Source organism: Pinus tabuliformis, chromosome Q (assembly GCF_031772625.1).
Source record: "Pinus tabuliformis cultivar Carrire ecotype Pingquan chromosome Q, CPIR1, whole genome shotgun sequence".
Lineage (NCBI taxonomy): Eukaryota > Viridiplantae > Streptophyta > Pinopsida > Pinales > Pinaceae > Pinus > Pinus tabuliformis.
Genome location: NC_142296.1, coordinates 633178479 through 633199842, shown reverse-complemented (window position 1 = coordinate 633199842; position 21364 = coordinate 633178479).

The following is a 21364-nucleotide window of genomic DNA, read 5'->3' as shown; positions in this document are numbered from 1 at the left end:
GATTGAGATTGGACAAGTGAGAAAACAGTACCCTCACTTAGTCAATGCTTGAAAACCAACTTTTGGTGGTCCAAAAGCTTTTCAGTGGGAAGGTCGTGATCCGAATTGGATCCATGAAGAAAAGTTATCAACAAACCATGACTGTATCAGGTCGGGACAAGCTTCAAGGAATTAAGAGTAGCGATCAAAAACACCTCTAAACAGTGGCAGTTAGCATCTAGCATGGAACGATGAGGACCTCGGTCAAGGTGCGCTGACCGAGGCCCATGGAGACTGTGGAAGAGGCGAAACTAGCCCCTGGGAGGCCTGGATCGGGAAAAGGAGGCAGTTTTTGATGTGCGCGCTAATCGCACATTGCTGGGCAAAACCCCTCGAGAAGGAGAGGCCCCGAGTGCTTGGTCACATGGGAGCCAAGAAAACCATGGGGAAAAGGCTAAAGCCTAAGGTGGGACCCGCGCTCCAAAAGTCAGCAGTATTTATTGGGGGCACCCTTGGTCGGTAAGCAGTTTTGGTGAAAATGAAGCGATTCCACTCAACGGCCAACGTGTGGCAAGCGGAGGAGAGATAAAATCATCGCTCATCATGCTAACAGTTGAGCAAGTCAACAGTGCGAAATGTGTGAATGACATCGGATCTTGGGGCCCCAGATCTAACGGCTGAGATCGCGCCCAATGCGAAAGATGGAATTGAGAGGGGATTAAGCCACGATCTATAAGAATTTGACATGCGATTTGACAGCCAAGGTGGCCGATGACTCATTCCATGACGTAATGGAAAAACGGAATTGATGAAGCAAGCTAGCGTAGTTGCAGGAGGACAAGTAGCCACTCCCTATGAGCCTAATGATGATGCCGAAGCAGGGAGCTCCAAGCAAAGCTGCAGCAGGCGATCCGACGGAAGTAGAAGGGGAATCAAACAGCCATGGGATCGAATGGCTTTAAAGCCATGAACAAATGAAGCAAAAGACACCGAACACCAAGAGGGAGATGGAGAGGAAAAGGAAGAAGACAGAGAAAACGAAGAAAGACAGTGAAGCAAAAGAAGCAGAAAGAAGACAGAGGGCCGAGCTGACCAAAGGCAGCATCAAGCACCAGAGAGCTTAAGGGATTCAAGCCATCCCTGAGAGGATCTGTCAGGACTGAGCACCACACTGGGTTATTTCCATCAAAGACCAGAGAGGTCAAAGAGCTGGTGAGGAAAAGAGTCTGTGCACTCTAGTGGCTTGGGGAATCCATGTTATGAAACCAGCTCACAAAAAGATAGAAAGGAGAGATCAATGCCTTAGAATTTAGCGTCTTCGAGGGGGAAACCTCCTTTACATTACACAAATGAATAATTCTTGGATGATACAAATGAAAAGACCTCCTTTCTATATATAGGAGTCTAAGGGGTCATAACATAATCAAAGCCGACAAAACAATAATAATGTAAGGGCACAATAATAACAATAGTGGAATTCTATGGGGCACAATAGTAACAATATGGGCACTAGAAGGGTACATCAATATAATAAGTGGGTTGTACTAATAACAATAAGGGGTTACAGTAGTAGTATAGGGCCTAACATGCCCCTCTCCTTCAAAAAGTGTTGTCCTCAACGCTTGAGTAGTTCTTGATGCTTCTGTATAAAATTCTTGTCCTCCCATGTGGAATCCTCAGCGGGTAAGTTCTTCCACTTGATGAGATACTCTAAAATTGATCGATTTCATAGTTGTCGGGTTCTTGTTTCTGTGACTGCTCCAGGTTCCAATATGATTTTTCCTTCCTCTTCAATTTCTGGCAATATTGTTTGAATTGGGATCTTTTGCAACTTTTGAATAAGTGGCCATACTTCTTCGTCCTTCTTCCATTCATCCCTTGCTTTGTTTATCCAATCTGCTTGGATAATAGAATTGGCACACAAAAATGCTTCCACATCATCATCCTTTCTTGAGAGTGAAACTGCCACCACATTTTGCTTCCCTTTTTTGTAGATGATTTCAAAGTCATAACCCAACATCTTTGTGACCCACTTTTGTTGCTCTTCAGAGGATAATCTTTGTTCTAAAAAGTGTTTAAGGCTATCATGATTCGTTTTTACCTTGAAGTGTCTTCCCATTAGGTAGGGTCGCCATTTCTTAAGTGCATGGAGTATTGCAAACATTTCCTTCTCATAAATAGCTTTGTGTAAAAGCTTTCCCTTGATTGGATGACTTTCAAAAGCAATGGGTCTTTCATCTTGCATTAAAATAGCACCAATTCCATTTCCTGAAGCATCACATTCCACAATAAAAGTTTTTGTGAAGTCTGGTGTAGCTAAGACCGGTGCTTGGCACATTGCCTCTTTAAGATGCTCGAAGGCCTTTGTTGCTTCTGGAGTCCATGAAAATTCATCTTTCTTCAATAATGTTGTTAGAGGTGATGCTATTCTCCCATAATTCTTAACAAACTTGTGATAATACCCTGTCAACCTGAGAAATCCTCACATATGCTTTATGGATGTGGGGATTTTCCATTCCTTAATGGCTTTAATTTTGCTAGGGTCTACCTTAACTCGTTCATGAGATACAATATGACCCAAATATTCCACCTCTTGTACTCCAAAGAAACATTTGGATCCTTTTGTGTATAATTGTTTCTCCTCCGATAGTTGTAGCACCCTGTCAACATGTTCAACATGATCCTTCCAAGACTTGTTGTAGATTAGTATATCATAAAAAAATACTAACACAAATTTTCTAAGGAATGGTTTGAAAATGGAATTCATCAAACCTTGAAATGTTGAAGGTGCATTGGTAAGGCCAAAAGGCATGACCAAAAATTCATAATGACCCTCATGAGTTCTAAATGTTGTTTTCAGAATGTCTTCAGTCTTCATTCTGATTTGATGATATCCTGAACGAAGATCCAATTTGGTGAAGTAAATTGATCCATGCAATTCATCCAATAATTCATCAATGACAAGAATGGGAAACTTGTCTTTAATAGTGAGCTTATTGAGCTCCCTATAATCCAGACACATGGGCCATGATCCATCCTTCTTGTGCACCAATACTACTGGAGCAGAGAAAGAACTTTGACTCAGTTGAATTATACCAGCCTCTAGCATTTCTGCAGCAATACGTTCAATTTCACTCTTTTGGGCATAGGGATATCTGTACGGCCTGATGATTGGAGGAACACTTCCTGGAATCAGATGAATAGCATGATCATGATCAAGAATAGGTGGGAGACCTTTGGGAGTCTCAAATACCTTGGAATGATTGTCCAAGACTTTTTGGAGATCTTGAGAAATAGATGATTCCAATGTGGAAACATCTAGTGAACATAATTGTGTAATTACACCTCTTTGTTCCTTTTTTAGAAGCTTTGTCATACCGTTAGAGCTGATTATCTTTCTTGGTTTCCCTGCAATTCCCCTTAATTCAACTTCCTTTCCTTCCACAGAAAATTTCATGAAAAGTTCTTGAAAATTAAAAGCTCTTGTACCCAAGGATTGTAGCCATTGGACTCCTATTACAACATCAGCACCTCCCATTGGAATGGAAAGAATTGGGCTAGTCAATACATATTCTCCCATGGATAGCTTGATATTATGGCACTTTCCAGAGCAATTTATTATTCCTCCATTTGCAACCGTCACTTGATACTCTGGTGCTAGATATAAGAAGCAATTCAATTCTTTTGCTACCTTACAATGAATAAAATTGTGGGTACTTCCTGAATCAATCAACATTATTACTTTTTTCTTCTTGATTTGTCCTTCTATCTTGATGGTTTGAGGAGTGGTAATTGCCGCCAATGCATTACAAGATATGGTTGGATTCATTTCTTCTTTAGCTAGGCTTTGTTCCTGGCGTATATCCTCTTCTTTTGACCTTTCTTGCTCCTTTTCTTCTTCCTCTTCACAATATATGTAGAATAATTTCTTCTTAGCACACTTATGACCTTTAGTGTATTTGCTATCACAACTGTAACAAAGCCCTTTTTCTCTTTTTTCTTCCAATTGTTGTGGTGTCAACCTTATAGGTTGTGGAAGACTAGGAGCAACAACACTTCCATCTTTATAGTTGTGAGTGGTATGCTTCCTGGTTGCCATAATTTTGCTTTCCATTTTTCTTGCTAACCTGAATGCCTTCTCTAATGAATCAGGTTCCCAAAGGCAAACATCATGTTGGATATTATCCTTTAAATTCCCTATGAACACATCAATCCTATGCTCCTCTGGAATATTTTTAATTTTTGGAACTCCTCAATGTGCTCCATTATTGAACCCTTGTGTTTGAGACTTATCAATTGGCTAAAAAAAGTGTTGCTTTTTGTATCCTCATAATATGCTGTCAATTCTTCCATAAAAATTTCCCAAGTGATAATTTGTTTACGAGAGCAAAGCCATTGATACGATACAAATTGATTTGGTTCCAAATATAAAGTTGCAATATGTACCTTTTGTGTGTTTTGCACATTATTGAGATCGAAAAATTGCTCTATCTGTAATATCCATGTTGCGGGATCCTTGCCATCAAACTTCCTCATATCGATTTTTGGAATATGGTGGGTCTTCGATCCAACATTAGAGTCTATGGAATCATGATTAACATTTCTTTTGTTCTCATCATGAGTTTCCTTTACTACCCTTTCACCATTAGTGACCATTTCTTGTAGCAACGTATTCATATTTATCTTCAATTCTTCCATCTTATCATCCATGCCATCAATTTTTGCGTCCATGCCATTCATCTTAGCTTCCATTCCATCCATATTAGCTTCTACATCTTTCTTTAAACAATCCATATTAGCTTCTACACCTTTCTTTAAACCATCCATCTTAGCTTCTACATCTTTCCTTAAACCATCCATCTTAGATTCTGTTGCTTTTTGTGCAAGTGACACTTGTTGCACTTGGTCTCGTAATTTTGATATATCATGTTTCATTTCTTCCTCTTCCTCATGAGTCATGCTAGAGATTTCAGGTTTCTTACTAGGTGTTTGCATTTTCTTTCCTCGGGGCATCAATTACCGATTCAAACTAATTTTTCAAACCAAGCTTATGCAAAAAAATTTAAAAAACTACACACCTTTTTTCACTTTGTAGAAGCTTGATATTGAATTTGATGTATCTCTGTAACTTCGGATCATCCAGTTCTGAAATTGCGACCTGTAGTAGCCCTCTGTGTCCTATTTTCAATGCCACCAGTCTGATCCAAATTGGATTCTCCAAGGAAGAGTTATGCACAATCTCCCAAGATGACTTGATTATAGACTAGTTCAGTAGAGCGAACTTGTATGACGTGCCACGAGTCATTGTTTCGACCTTTGGCTCTAAAAAATATATACAAGAAACTACAATCCATCCTATTTCTGTACCTTCTTACAAAATTTCAATCCAATGCTCAAAGAGAAAGTTATGACGATTTTCCCCAGGACACCTGTTTGGAATGTAAGTCAGGAGTCTACAAAAAGACCAAGTTCCTCAGATCATATCTCCGCAAATATAGCACGAAAAGCTCTGAAATTCGGACCCGAGATTCAACGTGATTTCTTTTCAAATGGTTTTTTTTTAGATTCTAAAACATCGCAGAAAAAAGTTATAGTGAAAATGCCACGATGACCTGTTTGGAGCAGCGAAACCCTAGAATCCAAAGCTCTGATACCAAATGTTATGAAACCAGCTCACAAAAGGATAGAAAAAAGAGATCAACACCTTAGAATTCAGCCTCTTTGAGGGGGAAACCTCCTTTGCATTACACAAATGAACAATTCTTGGATGATAAAAATGAAAAGACCTCCTTTCTATATATAGGAGTCCAAGGGGTCATAACATAATCAGAGCCAACAAAACAATAATAATGTAAGGGCACAATAATAACAATAGTGGGGTCCTATGGGACACAATAGTAACAATATGGGCACTACATGGGTACATCAATATAGTAAGTGGGTTGTACTAATAACAATAAGGGGTTACACTAGTAGTATAGGGGCCTAACAATCCAAGAGCCACCCTGCCAAGCAAATTCTGTTTCAAGAGACTCATATTGAGCTCCTTCATTGTAATTCTCTACTTTATGACACAATAAAAGAAGGCCACCACTGAGAGCTAGACCAGAGATGTAGCCCTGGAGGATAGGGTGAACTCCTTATTAAATTCTTGTGTTCTTATATTTTCTTACTGTATTTCTCTGTTGTTTTCCATTTCAAGTGTCTGTGTATTTGCAATCTAATTGATCCATTGCCTAAATAACATAGACACACACCAGCACATGAGTCTGTAATACCTTCATGTAATAAATCTTAACTGAGATCACTCATAGGGTGATTATCAAATCACTAAGATTGTGCATCTACATAGAAGAGATTGGGCAGAAAGGCTTCCTGAAGCCTTATGGGCCTATAGAACTACATGGAGGAACACGACAAGACATACACCCTATGAACTTGTTTATGGGAAACAAGTCATGTTCCCTATAGAGTTTCAAATCAAAACCTTCAAGATGGTAGTTCAATTGGGATTGGATTTATTAGAAGCACAAAAACATAAGTTGGATCAACTCAATGAGCTTGATGAAATCAGGCAAGATGCAGTTCAAAGAACCAGTATAGTCCAACAACAAAGGGCTAAATGGCATGATAAATATATCAAGGAGAAGAAGTTTCAAGCAGGAGATTGGGCACTTTTGTTCGATTCAAAATTTAAATATTTTCAAGGGAAGTTTCAGACTCATTGGCTTGGGCCATATGAGATTGAAGAAGTCTTTAACAATGGAGCAGTGAGAATAAGGACAATAGATGAGAAAAAGGTACCTCTTCTTGTGAATGGTCATTGGTTGAAAATATATCAAAAGCCAATTTCAAGAGAGGAGTTTATTAAGATTTTCCAGAATAACTCTAAAATGAAGCTAGTGAAGAAGAATTCTTCTTCTCCACTAACTTAGTCTTTATTTTTCCTGAAATATATATATATCTATATATATATATATATATATATAATTGTATAAGTTTGAAAACCAATCATTGATTGGCATACTTATACAGAAAATACAGGGTGAAAATCAGATATTTCTGACATCCTATATTTTCTATTTCCTTTTTGTAATAAGTAGTGACAAAAAGCTACATTCATTTGCAGTTCAGAATCTGCAAATTCATAGTCCCATTCCATCTCATTCCTTTTTCATTTTATTTTACAATTCCATTTCATCTCACTGTCATATTTCATTTACATTTTATTTTTACAACTTTTCTCCATCTCACCCTATTTTCCATTTTATTTTACATTTCATTCCATTTCACCATCATAACCCATTTCCATTTCATCTTTACACTCATATTCCATAGCCATACTTCATTTTTCCTCCTTTTCCTATTCTGCACCTCATTCCATTCTGTAGCTAATTTGATTCTGCAACTACAACCTATTTATCAACTCTGGCATAATTGTACAACTCACAAATAAATCATGAATGTAGGAAATTGGAGAATCCAGTTTTGGAGACCAAACATGCTAAAAGGTACCTACGGATCAACACCAAAAGAATCATCAAATAGAAAGGTTAAGTTCTAAAGGTAAAATGCAAAATTTATTTCAAATAGCGAGTTAAAAACATAAGGCATGTATAATATGGATAATCGTATGTCTCCTTAACAAATCATCATTTGATTTGATTTCCATCTCTATTGTACTGCATATCTGCCACGCCCTCCATACTCTGTGCCTAACAGTCCATAATAACTTCATCATACCACATCTCTGCCACATCCTCCATACTCTATACCTAACGATCCATAATAACTCCATCAGTGATTGTTAACAGTCATGGCTACGATGTGACCAACTTGTCAACGTCTCTCCAAACCCTCACCATCTACTTATTCCATGCAAAACCGTAAGTTCTTTTTCACCATACTCATAGTCAATCCACTTCGTAGACTAGGAGAGTAATTCTGAAGGTTAAGAAATTTTGTGAAACAGAAGACATGGGACTCATTGTCAGGATAGAGCCAGTAGGAGAAAAATATATGGAAGGATACCCACAACTCAAGGAAATGCTGCAGAATGCTGGATGGCTCAACTTCATTGAAAAATTTGATGGTTTTCATAAAGAGATCACAAAATATTTTGCTAGAGCTTTTGATGGTACAGAAGTAGAAATTGGGGACATCAAGTTTGCAGTAATAGAATCCTTCATAATAGAGGCTACAGAACTTCCAAGACATGGTGAAAGATGGTTCAAAAACAAATAATTCCACAGTGAATCATGGAAAGTAATCCTCAGGAACCTAGGTATGGATGTCTCTGTGTTTAGAAAAGGAATTCCTATTTCAGCTCTTAAAAGTAAATGGAGAAGCATGCTTTTGATATTATAGAAATTTATCACCTGTGAAGGGAGATTCGGGTGCATGTATGTCCACCATATACATTTATTGATGATTTTTTTAGAAAATGGAGAAATCAATCTTCCTTTCTTCCTGCTAAACATTTTAACAAGGATGGCTTCAAATTTGCAGAAGAAAGTAGAATTCATAGACACAACCATGTACCGTCATGGTTTGGTAAAGATACTGATTGAGTTTCATTTGAAAAGCATAGGAGATACTTGGGAAAATTTTCTAATAAGAAACCATTTCCAAGAGGCACCAGAGTCACCTAAAGAAGGTAATGTTAGAAGGAGTAGGAGAAAGAAGACTGGTACAACCATTCAAAGCAAACCTGAGTCCTCAACACAGAAAAATGATGAAGAGCTAATCTTTGAAAAACTGACAGAGATCAGGAAGCAAATCAAGCAAAAAGGGAAGATGAAAAAGAAAGCTGGTGAAACTACTGGAAACAAACCTGAATCTTCATTACAGAAAGATGATGAAAATTTATTCTATGAAGAATTAACAGAGATTAGGAAACAAATCAAGAGAAGAGAAAAGATAAGAAAGGAGAAAAAGGGTACAAAGGAGGAGAATGTAAGTCCTCTACGACTTAGAAGGAGCTCTAGACTTCGAGGTATGGTAAAGAAGACATCATCAAAGGGAACAGAGTTCATAAATTTAGAAGAAGAAACCCCAGTACCATCTCCTGATAACATTTCCTCTACACACAGTCCTCAAAATTCTCCTGAACATTATTTCGAAGGCAGCCCCAGCAAAATATCTCTAGGAATAGACCCAGTGCAGCAACAAATATATGACTATATAGAATCACTGGAGAAGAAAAGTGCCTCAATGGATCCAAAGCCTTCTGTCAATCCACAAGAACCTCTAATTGGTGCTCTCAAATAGGAAATTCATGAATTAGAGATATTGAACAGACATATCATACAGGAGAATGAAACCTTGAAGGAACAAAATAAACCGGACAAAGCAATTCATGACAATACTATTCTGCATTTAGGACCGTGGTACAAAAAGAACAGAAAATTGAAAAGGAAGAATAAAATTTTGAACAAAACAATCATCATTCTCAAGTACAAGCTTCTTATGAAAAATCCCAGGATGACAATCACCTCAAGGAAGTACAAAAGAAGAAAATTAGATGTGCTAGCAGAGGTGTCTAAGCAAATGCAATAGGAAAAAGGAATTCATATTTTTGACAAATTGCATAAGGACATGTAATGATTTTGCAGTGGCGGTATGTTGAACCTCAAAATTACCCTCTCCTTGACAGCTTTTCTTACCTTTTTCCCTTGCTTTTCCATAATATTACAGATCCCAATCAATGATAAATGATAGGTTTTGTCATAAGGAAGGTATTAAATGATCGAGATGTTATATTTTTATGGTTTTGCTATTTGAATAAATTTTTGCAAATTAGCTACAGAACGCAGCCTATTCTGTAGCTAACTGTGTATTCCGTAGCTACTTCCATGGGCTAACAGGTTCCATGCGTCAAATGAAGAATTCTACCACATGGGCTTCTCTAGAATCATCTCCACATGGATTCTATCCTATTCACCTAGCCCAGATCGACAAGGAAGAAAGCTCAAGATCGTAGTCAAAGGTGGAGTCAAACATATGATACCCAAAAGAAGTAGGACTCTTCGTCTACTTTTTCATGGTTAATCAATAAATCTAACAGTTCTTTTGCAAGCATTAACTTGGATCAGCCACCTGTGTTAACGGTTCTGTTGCAAACATCTCACTCGATTTAAGCCACCTGTAGTTGATCATACGTTTACATAGTTCTGTTGTAATACGTATAAGCCACCTATAGCTAATTTTCCTCAAAGACAGTTATGATTATTCCTTTCAAATACTGGTTGTACAGAACTGAGGGGGTTTCAAAGAATTTTATGTATTAAGTTCAGACTTTCAGCTCTGTATTTTGGGCTTCGTTCTTTTCTATAATATAAGTCGTGTGTTGACCAATGATCGTTTAAGAGATCATTTTTAATTAGTTAGCAGTTTAACCCAATTAGTTGTAGAGGGCCCCTACACTGAAGGAGTGTTAGGTCCCTATACTACTAGTGTAACTACTTATTGTTATTATTCCAACCCCCTTATTATATTGTTGTGTCCATGTAGTCCCCATATTGTTATTATTGTGCCCCATAGAAGCCCACTATTGTTATTATTGTGCCCCTACATTATTATTGTTATGTCGTATCTGATTATATTATGACCCCTTAGACTCCTGTATATAGAAAGGAGGTATTGTCATTTGTATCATCCAAGAATTGTTCATTTGTGTAATGTAAAGGAGGTTTCCCCTAGAAGAGGCTGAATTCTAAGGCATTGATCTATCTTTCTTATCTTTTTGTAAGCTGGTTTCATAACATTTGGTATTAGAGATTTGGATTCTAGGGTTTTGCTACTCCAAATAGGTCCTCGTGGAATTTTCACCATAACTTTTGTGCTATGAAGTTTTAGAAGCTAAAAAAATTCCTTTGAGACACAATCATGTTGAACCTCAAGTTCGAATTTCAGATATTTTCTTGCTATATTTTCGGAGATATGATCTTAGGAAGTTAGGGTTTTTGCAAGCTCCAGAATTTCATCTAAAATACATCATCATGGAATTTTCGCTATAACGCTTTCACTACAAAGTTTCAAAGCTAAAAAAAAACCCCATTTGAGAAGAAATCAGTCTGAACCTTGGGTCTAAATTTCAGATATTGGCTCACTATATTTTCAGATATATGATCCGAGGAAGTTAGGGTTTTTGCACTCCCAAATTAAATCCTAAACAAATGACCTTGGTAAAATCATCATAACTTTTTCTCTGAGCATCAGATTGAAATTTCATTAGAAGTTGAAGAAAGGGGACAGACTGTAGTTTTCGGTTTATTGGTTTCAGGTCCTAAGATTGAAACAGTGACACGTGGCACTTTGTACAAGTGTGCTATACTGAACTAGTCTATAATCAGGTCATCGTGGGAGATTTGACATAACTCTTCCTTGAAGAATCCAATTTCAATTAGACTAGTGGCATTGGAAAGAGGACACAGAGGGATACTGCAGGTTACGATTCCAGAACTTGGAGATCTGAAATTACAAAGTTACAGTCATTTCAATATTGAGCTCGTAAAATCAAGAAAAGGCGATATGAGGAAGTTTGATGGCAAGGATCTGGTAAATTGGATACTACAGATGGAGCAATATTTTGATCTACATGAGGTGCAACTGTTACAAAAGTTACGTATTGCATCTTCATATTTAGAACCAGATCAATTTTTATGGTATAAAGGGCTTTGTTCTCGTAAACCACTTGTTACGTGGAGGAAATGATAGCACATTATGAGGATACAAACAACAACACATTCTTTATCCAATTGCTAAATCTCAAACAAAAGTGTTCAATGGAAGAGAACATTGAGGAATTTCAAAAATTGAATATAATAGAAAATCATATTCCAGAGAAGCAGAGGATTGATGTCTCCATAGGGACTTTAAAGGATAACATTCGACATGAGGTTTATCTTCGGGAACCTGATTCATTGGAGAAGGCATTCACGTTGGAAAGAAAAGTGGAAAGAAAAATTATGGAAACAAGGAAGTCTACCCCTCAAAACTATAAAGATGGAAGTGTTATTTCTCCTAGGTTTCCACAACCTACAAGGGTGACACCACGACAATTGGTAGAAAAAGAGCAAAAGGGCTTTATTACAATTGTGATAACAAATACATTAAAGGTCATAAGTGTGCTGAGAAGAAATAATTTTACATATATTGTGAAGAGGAGGAAGAAAAGGATCAAGAAACATCAAAAGAAGAGGATATACACCAGGAACCAACCCCAGAGAAAGAAGAAATGAATCTGACCATATCTTGTAAAGCATTGGAAAGAATTAGCACTCAAACTCTCATGATAGAAGGACATATCAAGAAGAAAAAGGTTCAAGAAGTAAAAGATCACATCGAGAAAGAAGAAATGAATCCGACCATATCTTGTAATGCATTGGCTGGAATTACCACTCCTCAAACTATCAATATAGAAGGACATATCAAGAAGAAAAATGTTCAAGAAGTGAAAGATCACATCGAGCATCAAGAAATGAATCTAACCATCTCTTGTAATGCATTGGAAGAAATTAACACTCCTCAAACTATGAAGATAGAAGGACATATCAAGAAGAAAAAAAATAATAGTTTTGATTGATTTGGGCAGTACCCATAATTTTATTGATTGTAAGATAGCCAAGGAATTGAATTACTTCCTATATCCAGCACCATAGTGTCAAGTGATGGTTGCAAGTGGAGGAACCATAAATTGCTCTGGAAAGTACCATAATATCAAGCTATCCATGGGGGAATATGTATTGAATAGCCCAATGGTTTCCATTCCAATGGGTGGTGCTGATGTTTTACTAGGAGTCTAATGGCTACAATCTTTGGGTACGATAGCTTTTAATTTTCAAGGACGTTTCTTGAAATTTTTTTGGGAAGGAAAGGAAGTTGAATTGAGAGGTATCGAAGGGAAACAGGGAAAGATAATCAACTCTAGCAGCATGAAAAAGCTTCTAAATAAAGAACAACGGGGTGTAATTGCACAATTATGTTCATTATAGGATCCCACATCGAAATCATGTATTTCTCCAAATCTCCAAAACATTTTGGACAATCATTCCAAGGTATTTGAGACTCCCAAAGGCCTCCCACCTATTCGTGATCATGATCATGCTATTCATTTGATTCTAGGAAGTGTTCCTCCAAACATCAAGCCTTACAGATATCCATATGCCCAAAGGAGTGGGAACTCATTCAAAAGTTGCAGAAGATCCCAGTTCAAACAGTATTGCGAGAACTTGACAAGGAAGGAAAAATCATATTGGAACCTGAAGTAGTCACAGAACCGAGAAATCAACAACTACGAAATAGATCAATTTCAGAGTATCTCATCAAGTGGAAGAACTTACCCACTGAAGATTCCACATGGGAGGAAAAGAATTTATACAGAAGCATCAAGAACTACTCAAGCATTGAGGACAACACTTTTTGAAGGAGAGGGGCATGTTAGATCCCTATACTATTAGTGTAACCACTTATTGTTATTAGTACAACCCCCTTATTATATTTTTGTGTCCATGTAGTCCTGATATTGTTATTATTGTGCCCCATAGAAGCCCACTGTTGTTATTATTGTGCCCTTACATTATTATTGTTATGTCGGCTCTTATTATATTATGACCCCTTAGACTCTTATATATAGAAAGGAGGTATTTTCATTTGTATCATCCAAGAATTGTTCATTTATGTAATGTAAAGGAGGTTTCCCCCTCGAAGAGGATGAATTCTAAGGCATTTATCTATCTTTTCTATCTTTTTGTGAGTTGGTTTCATAATGAGGTTTTCTTTCCATTCGTTTTCTGTTTAGTTTTAATTTCATTACTTTGATTTTAGCAGTTTTTCTAACTTAGGTTGATTTATTTTAGTTTTGATTAATAGCATAATGTTAAAACTCAATTTTGCAGTCTTGTTCTTCCAACACATTTCATGAAAGGAAACGATTTTGTTTCTAAACAGAGTAAGGTTGAAATAATAAAAATTCACTGTTTTCTAGCTTACTCACTGTTTTGTTATTTATTTCCTAGGACAAATTTGTCAATCCATTGTGTTAATGAATGTTTTTGAACACCATTCCAAGTTGATACTCATCTTAAACTAAATGGTTAAACATCCGCTTCACACAATGGTTGAAATCAATTAGTTACCTTTTGCGTGTTTCATTTAGTTCTCTAGATCATAAAGTACAGAAAGTTGCTGGTATCCCATCTCAAGAAGGTTATCATTCGAAATTGAAGGTTAGAGTAACTAGAAGTACTTTAGTTGATTTCATTCTCTATATTTATTTCAACATGCATTACAACTTTGCCCTTAATTTTAAGAAATAGATTCATGACTTAGGATTAATGATGAGATAGGATAGATGCTCTGTTTTTCCTTTCTTTAAATTAGGTTTTGACTAGCTTCAGCTCTTGGTTCACCTTTAGGAAGTTAGATTAACTTAGGAACATTTTTCTTCTTTTCAAAAAAAAATCCATTAGATTCACTTAAGTTTGTCATAGTTCAGATTGTACATCATTAGGAATCAAAGAACAAAAAGCCCCAAAACAATATAAAATACAAAACAACGAAGTAAGAAAGGTTAACTAAGCAAATATAGTGCACTACACCTCATCATCTTACAAACCTCGGTTGATAATTTATGCAAGCAATTTAGGACACTAAATTGGCTAAACAATGCATGCATGTAATTTTCACATGTGTTAATCATTCTTGTGGTCTATGTGCTTGTTGCATATGCATGGAGTCAGTCATGGTTGTCTTGATGTCACCATGTGAAAGAGGATGTTGTTGTTATGAAGTATGTGGTCATGAGTGTATGATTGGTTACATGTTGTTTACTCTTGCGTATTATCAGTGTATGTTGGTATGATTTTTGTTTTCATGCATGCAGTCATGGAATGTGTATTTGATATGGTCGTGCATTGTTGACTGGACTCTTGCTAGATTCATGGTTACATGGTTATATGCTTATGCATTATATGTCTATATGATGTTATGATTATGTTATACATGTATCCCGCTAATTTGATGATGTTGTAGATGATGTATCCTCCTTGAGTTATTCTAAGGTACGTTGTTCTATTGTGATTTGGTTTAGCTAACATAGTATTCCTTGTAGGAAAGATATCACATGACTAGCAAGATGGTAGACTACAAAGACTCTCCCTATGAATCATATGAGCAGTGTGTTGTTGGGCACTCTTTTGATTTGGTAGACTCATTGAGAAGCTTGAATGAACAAATAAGGATTTTTAAGGTGGACAATGACAAAATCATACAAACACAATAGAAACAAGTAGATGTTAATGTGATACTCCTTCAAAGTTTTTTAGAATTGTAGTGACAAGGGCCACTTCAGATCAGCCATGGATAGGAGGAAAAAAATAATGGGGAATATGGAAGTAGATCTCATGGTGGTCACATTTTAGATAGAGATGACATTGTTAGAGATGGCAAGTTGTTGGATACTCTAGATAGGAAAGGTGATCGATACAAGTATCATTCTAGTTCTGTTTCTAACATGCATCGTGATCGTCATCATTATTATCCTTATAGGAGAAGTGATAAGGGGTATTTTCCATATGAGTTTAAGAAATAAAAGCCACCTACTTTTGATGGAGATGTGAAGAAGCCAGATGATGCAAAGGCTTGGATACTTGGGATGGAGAGGATCTTTGAGTTGCCTGAGTACACAGATAATATGAAGTCCATAATAGTTATCTTCAACCTAAGAGGTAAATCACACATCTGGTGGGAATATGTGAAGTGGGTTAGAGACATCATGACAAATGAATTGACTTGGCACGAGTTCCAAAGGATTTTTAGGAAGAAGTAATTATCAAAAAGGTACTACGACAGTAAGGCAAAAGAATTCTATGAGATAAAGATGGGATCAATGGCAGATGAAGAGTAGAGGACTAAGTTCCTAGAGCTATTGAGGTATGTACCATATCTTAAAGATGAGAAAGCTAAAGTTTAGTGATTTGTCAGTGGATTTCCATTAGCATTTAGAGATTGGATTGAGTATGATGAGCCTTGGTCGCTTGAGGAAGTTATTGAGAAATTGAAGCATTTTTATGAAAAGTCAAAGTGTAAGAGTGAATCTTGGCAAGGATGGAAAGGGAAAGACAAAGGTAAAGGTAAATGATAGCCAAAAAGAGAAAGGCCTCCAAATGCAAAAGAGAAAGAGAATGTGGCACCAAAAAAGAGGTTCAATACAACTAGATAGGGACATGGGTCACAACAACAACATAGAGGTGAGGGTACTAGTCAGTTGGAGTGCTGGAGATGCAGTAAGGAGCACGATAAGAGAGATTGTCCACATAATCGGGGTGGTAGGCCTTAGATATATAGTGCACAGGAGGCAAGACTATTGGGGATGTTGGTCAGAGCATTTCTAGTATCTATGCATCATTGGATAACAAACAGGAAGACCTTTAGGCATCTATCATTAAGATGGACGGTAAGATTTGTGACCAAGTTATTTCTATTTTGATTAACATTGGATCTAATTATAGATGTGTTAGTCCCAAATTGGTGGATAAGTGTGGTTTGAGTAAGGAATTGCATGAAAAATATTGGTTAGTGGGTTGTCTACAGGTGCAGAGAAGTGAGTTCATCATTGGGTAAGAGCTTTTGCATTTGATTTGAATGGTATGCCTATTGGGAATGCAACAAGATGATGGAGCTTAGTGGAAAGATGTCACCTTCACTAAGTGGGCCCGCACACTATTTTTGGCGCAAAGTCTATTTTTAGACTATGTCTATTTTTAGACATATGGATCATGGTCTATGAGTTGTAGTATGTTATTTGTGGATGATTGGTCATGTTGGTAAAAAATAGATGGACTTCTATTTTTAGACATATGGGCGGTTTCTATTTTTAGACTGTGAGGCTAAAAATAGAACAATCAAATATTATTGTCTCATAATAATATTTGGACTATAAACATTATCTTATCCTCTTGGAGCACTTCATTCTGAGCTACAGATGTGGCACATGCAGCTGTCAGAAGGAAATACACTTTCTTTGTGGGTCAGTTGAGCTATTGCATGCAAGAATTCAGTTAGAACTCATGTGGTTGAGTTTCAGTGGAGTTGATTGTGGAGTTGATGGAGTTGTGTTCAGTTTGACTTGGTTGAACTAGTTGTATTTTAGTCTAACTAAAGAATACACTAGTGATGAGTTGTGTGAATTAATTATTAATTAATTCACTAATTATTAACTCATAAAGCAACTGAAGAATACATCAATTAACTCAGTGCATGTACAGTTCAGTGGACACAGGTGTTAGAGGTTGAGATTGCTATCAATTGTGACTATAGATGTGACTATATTTGTGCATGAGATTGGCACATGCATGGATGGAGATTTCCCATGAGGCTTGCGTAGTATACCAAGGGAATTCATTTTTACAGAGTGAATGATTTCTCTTGCAGATTGCGTAGTGGAGGCAGGCAAAGCAGTGGAGGAGATTTGAGCTATGATTGATTAGATCTAAACTAGTTTTGTGTGTAACGAGTGGAGATAGTACTGAGTACTTGTGAGGAGTATTGTACTATGTATTGTTACATGTTCTCTATCATTATAATATACAGATAGTGTGGGGTTTTCAGCTGTATGCTTTCCCCGGGTTACATACTGTGTTAATGTGCACATGCGATTGATGTTTCATTGTTTTTAATGCTGCTAAATTAATGATCAACATAGAGGAGGTTATGTATTATGCATGTATTCTACAATAGTGTATAATCGGGATAATCTCTGTGAATAAGTGATTAATTATTCAAAATTTCTACAATGCCTATCGCAACACATTTGAATGTATTATCATTGGGATCATACAGTATGTTGTTGGGCAAGGATTGGTTGTATCTTCATAGAACTAAGGTGGATTGTTATGACAAAGAAATTTAGTGTCAATGGGGAACCAAGAGTCTTGTAGGGAAAGAAGAAATCCACATCAATTAGGATGGTTACAGCTATGCATACGAAGCGCAATTGTAGGAAAGGGTGTGTGTTATTTTCTGTACATATTTATAGCGACAAAGGTAAGGAATTTTAGGATGTAGATGTTTTGAGTAGGTACCCAGTTCTACAACAGTTTTAGGATGTATTCCCTGAGTATATTTCAGAGTTTCCACCTCATTGGGAGGTAGAATTTTCTATTGAGTTAATGCCAGGGGAAGCTCCAGCATCAAAAACAACTTATAGGATTAGCACACCTGAGTTGATAGATTTGAAGTTGCAGTTGAAAGAAATGTTGGACAAGGGATGCATTAGGCCAAGTGTATCACCTTGGGGTGCACCAATATTGTTTGTGAAGAAGAAGGATTGCACTCTCAGATTATGCATTGACTATAGGCAGTTGAACAAAGTGACTATCCAGAACAGGTATCCGTTGCCAAGGATTGATGACTTGTTTGATTAGTTGAAGTGAGAAGTAGTGTTCTCTAATATTGATTTTAGATCAGGATATCACCAGGTACGCATCAAAGAGGAGGACATTTACAAGACAACTTTCCGGACCAGGTATGGGCATTATGATTTTGTTGCAGTTCTATTCAGTTTAACTAATGCTCCAGTTACATTTATGTGCTTGATGAATAGTGTGTTGCATCCATATTTGGATAAGTTTGTTATTGTGTTCACTGATGACATATTGGTATATTCCAAAAATGAGGAAGAGCATGCTGATCATTTAGCTGCAGTGTTGAGGTTGTTGAGAGAACATCAGTTGTATGCTAAGCTTAGCAAGTGAGTTTCTTTCAGAATTAGGTACACTATTTGGGACATGTTATTTCCAAGGAGGGTATAGTAGTGGATCCAGAAAAGATAAGGGCCATCACGGAGTGGGTAGAAACTAGAAATGTGGATGGGGTGAGATATTTCATGGTGTTGGCAGGCTATTACAGGAGGTTCATCAGGAAATTCTCACAGATTGTTTATCCTATTACATTATTGCAGAGGAAAGGCAAGAAATTTGACTGGATAGAGAAGTGTGAGGCCAGTTTTGAGCATCTTTGGAAATTGTTGACACATGCTCCAGTGTTAAAGATTGTAGATCCAGACAAGGAGTTTGTAGTATGTATATCATGCTTGAAAGAGAGGACTTGGTGGAGTCCTTAAGTAGGATGGATAGGTGGTATGCTATGGGTCACGAAAACTGAACGAGCACGAACATAACTACCCGACACATGATATTGAGTTAGCAATGATCATACATGCATTGAATATGTGGAGGCATTATCTTCTTGGTAGGAGGTTTGTGCTGATGAGTGATCACATTGGTTTGAGGTATTTGTTTGACCAACCGAATCTAAATTCCGACAGGCTCGATGGTTGGCCACGATTAGTGAGTTTGAATTCAAGATCAGGTACATCAAAGGAAAGGAGAACAAGGTGGTAGATGCTCTTAGTAGGAAGGTATAGGTAAATCGCTTAGCAACTATGAACTCCTATGGGATAGACTTACAGGATAGGATCTTGCAAGTAGGTCAACAGGATGCCAGGTATATGGATATTGTGCATAGGTTACAACAGAGTATAGGTACAGGTACAAGTACTAGTACAGGTATAGGTACAGGTAGTAGTACATGTATAGGTAAAGGTAGTGGTATATGTATAGGTATAGATACATGTAGTAGTACAGGTACAGGTACATGTAGTGGTATAGGTATAGGTATAGGTGCAGGTGCACAGGAGTATGAACTATTGTATTACAATAGATGGATTGGTTAGATTCAGAGTAAAGATATATGTGTGAGACAGTAATGAGCTCAAGAAGGTGATCTTGAGGGAGTTTCATGTGAAACCATATTGAGGTCACCCAGGCTACCAGAGGACATTGACGTATTGAATAAATTTTATTATTGGTAGAATTAGAAGAAGGATGTAGCATAGTTTGTGGCTAGGTGTTTCGATTGTCAGCGTGTGAAGGCAGAGTGTAAGCATCCAGGTGGACAGATACAGTCGATTGCAATTCCAGAGTGTAAATGGGAGGTCATTTCCATCGAATTTATCACAGGGTTGCCTAGTGAAGTCTACATTCTCATGTAGCGCTATAGCACAGGTATTCATCAGAGATGTGGTCAGATCGCATAGAGTTCTAAAGAAGATTGTGTCACACAAGGATGCAAAGTGATTCGGATTTAAATAGGAACAAAAAAATTACAGATATAACCATAAATACAAAGATGCAGTAGAAATAACACTTCATTTCATTAATATCAAATACTAAAATATGCTTACAAATAGAATGAAAATAAGACTAGTTCAGGCGATGGTAGCTTATCTCTAAGAAGAGATGTGGCAGCTACATGCCTTTGAACTGTGTTACAATGAGACTCGAAGAACTATTTATTGTTGAGAAACAATGGAAAACCCTAAACATCCAAAAACCTAACCCTAGGAGATGAACCGCCAAATTGTGGGCCCCATTTGGGTAAATTGGTACATCAACTTCTCGGGGCCGTAACTTTCGCATACGATCTTCGTTTGACACACACAATACCTCGTTAGAAATATCTATCCGAGGACTACAACTTTTGAGTGAGCAACATCAATCTATAACCCATGTTGCTCTCGGTTTTCCCAAAAAACATCGTTTAGGGCCTCAAAACGGCTCCGGAAGTTCAGAACCTAAAAAATTGCCAAAAATAGTAAATAGTGCTATAAATAAGGAAACTGAAAAACTGAAAGAAACAATGGTGGCGGTCCAAGTGGAATAGGCGAGTGGCCACCAATATCCACCTGGATCATTCCTCCCACTTTAGGAAGCAATGGTCCCCTTTGCGTTGAGTTCCTCCATGAGATGAGGAAACTTCTGTTGAACTTGGTCCCTCGTGAGCCACTTGCCCTGGTGAAGGAGTTGGCATGCTTTGAAAACTCGATATAGTTGGATCCTTTGTTGTGGGGTGTTCTTGATCTATGTGTCCATGATCTGATCAGTTGTGGCCTGCTCCATGCAATATGGATTTAACTCTGTATGTGTGAGTTGTTCTACAATGTCTGATGTGTCCAGCAATGGTGGGAAGTATGGTCGAAGGTGGTCCACATTGAACACTAGGTGCAGGCCAAGGAATGGGGGAATGTTGAGCTCAAATGCATTGTCTCCCACAACCTTGGTAATGGTGTAAGGACCATATCAGAGTGCTCTGAGTTTCCAATAGGCTTTGGTAAGTCGTTCCTTCTGTAAATGCAACCATACTTTGTCGCCCACCTGAAACTTGTGTGGCACCCGATGTTGATCATGTCACTGCTTGTACTTGGCATTTGATTTCTCTAGAATGTCATGGACCTACTGGCGGATATGTTGGATGTGCTCAATGAAGTTGTTTTCCTTATTGGCTTCCGACTGGACATGAGCCAAATCTGCCTGAGTAGCTACAA